Genomic DNA, 2,621 nt, shown 5'->3' with positions numbered 1-2,621 from the left:
ACACACGAATGCACATACATACACAAACACATTAGAACAAGGACACACACACACACACACGCACACACACACACACACACACACACACACACACACACACACACACAGAGGACAAGATTATACCATTACTTTTCTATGTATATAGCAAAAGCAGCAATTTTCATTCAATGCTAGGATTAACATTTTTTACGGAATTGCCAATAAATCTTTATCAACATGAAATGGAAATGTAAAAAAATATTTCAAAATCCTTATAACATTTATAAAAAAGAATAATATTGAACTTTGAAGAATAGACTGGATTACATTGTAAACGAGATAAACTGATATCGATTGTCTGTCGTGTTACTATACTGTGATGGCAGTATTTGAACTCAAGCCCTCTGTCATCCCCTTCGCTCAGCGTTATTGGGTTTTGAGACAGTTCATCCAAGTTCAGGACGATACTGGTTTATCTCGTGTCACGGTATATTCCGTTTTGAAGCTACCAGACAGGACCTTTACTGTCGTGATTTAGGTAAAAATCGTGTTGAAGGCGTAATTTCGGGAGAGCTTAGTCCAGCATGGTGTGCAGTACTGTGCAGCTTATTAAGACAATATAATGCGATGCGGTAAAAGTGTTTCTGTATTCAAGATTAGCAGAATGTTCACAGCACAGAAGAATAATTGTGGCTCTTGTACACAACAGAACAGTAAACATTTTTTGTGGCACTCTTTTCAACAAAGTAGGCTATAATATGTCGTTTTGGTGATTTTTATTGTCCAGTGTAGTGACTTGTAAGTCTGATCACACTTTCTTCTTATTGTAAAGTAAGAGTTTTTACGCCCCGCTCGACACAGTTTAGATCATTTAGGAAGCAGCTTTTAGCCCTGCCTATCATGGCTGACCTGGACTGAGAGGGGTACAAAATGTCCCCGCAGAAAGACCGAGATACCCAACAAAGATTCTCCCCACACAGAGTGACTTTTTCCCTAATTCCAGAAAATTGGGACCTGTTTAGGACAAGCACAACATAGTAACACAAGGAACGTGTTAAAAGTACTTTAAAAGTTGTCATAGTACCCCGTCCTCCCCCCCCCCCGACTTTTTACCAAAGGCAGAGATGCCATGACCTAATTCACCAGTATTTATTATCCGGGCATTAGTTTCCAGCACGAGCCTCGATAAGGACTAGCCTGACGACGTTTGCTCGGCACGTCCCCAGAAGGAATCCTCTGATGACCCCACAAACGACTCACGTCATAAGTGACTCACCAGTCTGTCGTAAACAGACAGAAGACTGACACGCCATTCTGACCCTGGCGTCCACGCCAACCAGCGACAATCGGCGGGGGTCGTAATTGAATTTATCTCCACGACCCCGGTAGCCTGGGGCTGCTGGCTGTAAGGCCGAACCGTCTACCAGATTGACGTCGAAACAGCTTCGGGCGTTGAGATAATTGCCGGTCAATAAAACACCATTACTGGTAATGGCCAGTTAGGTCACTGGCTTTCCTCCCCTTCGTGTGCGCGTGTGTCCTGTCGCAGTGTGATACCGTCTGCTGTTACCCAAACTGGGAAGACGGCAGAGTAGAATCTTTCGAGGCTTTCTTGTAAACTTCTATAGCAGTGAGACGTTATGAAGATCGTTATACCAGCAGCCTTCCTTCCCAAAAAGTTTCACTCAGTGCTTATTACATCATTCGCTTGTTTATAATTTGTTTATTTATGAGCAAAATTGTCGAAATCACTCATCAAAAAGTGTTTAAGAACTTTAACAGTGAACATGAGTACTGCGTAAGAATATTATTATCTAATGCATTCTGGCTTATTCTGAAACAAAGAAAAGGCCACTGGGTGGACGTACTGTCAAATTAAAATTAATTGATACGAATTACGAATGTATAATTGTCAATCCTGTATGGAAACGAGGCATAGAGTTCACTGAACACTTACGTAATGTATTTTGTTCACCCTAAAAACCAAGCTGCTCATTCGTATCACAATAGCGTTGATAGTAATAATAATATGTTGTTATGTAAGTAATATTGTAATCCATTTCACCAGAGGACAGGAGGCTTCTTCTGATAGAAGCGTTGATCTGAGGGGCACAGTGACAACTCACCAAAATCCTCGGAGAAGGAATAATACATAAGACAAAACACAAACACAAAACAAAACTGTATTTATTGTCTTCCCCGGTTCCAACATCCTCCATTTTCGAGGCCAGCCCGCGTTGACACACGAGCGAGTGGGGGCCAACCTTTCGGGTCCTGGGAGAGCAAGATAAGCGAGTGCAATAATGCCGCCAACAGACACCCAAATTTGAGAAACGTATCCCCCTCTCTCCCACTTCCTGAGTGGGTTTTCTGAGCTATGAATGTCATCCAAAAACATTGTTCGGGCCCGTGATGTCGGAATCGATCAAATAATAATTATGGATGCGTCTTGTCTCGGTTAGATTAAGGTTAATGACATTTCGAATGGGATTTCTGCCAAATAACAACAGTCAGTCAGTTCGGCGTGCAAAGGAAAGACACGATTAACAAACTACCGTGTTTGTCCTTATATCGAGTTTCTTTTTGTGGTGATGATGATGATGATGATGATGATGATGATGATGATGATGATGATGATGATG

The sequence above is a fragment of the Aplysia californica genome, unplaced genomic scaffold (genome assembly GCF_000002075.1).
Source record: "Aplysia californica isolate F4 #8 unplaced genomic scaffold, AplCal3.0 scaffold00114, whole genome shotgun sequence".
Classification (NCBI taxonomy): Eukaryota; Metazoa; Mollusca; class Gastropoda; order Aplysiida; family Aplysiidae; genus Aplysia; species Aplysia californica.
This window is presented reverse-complemented; position numbering follows the sequence as displayed.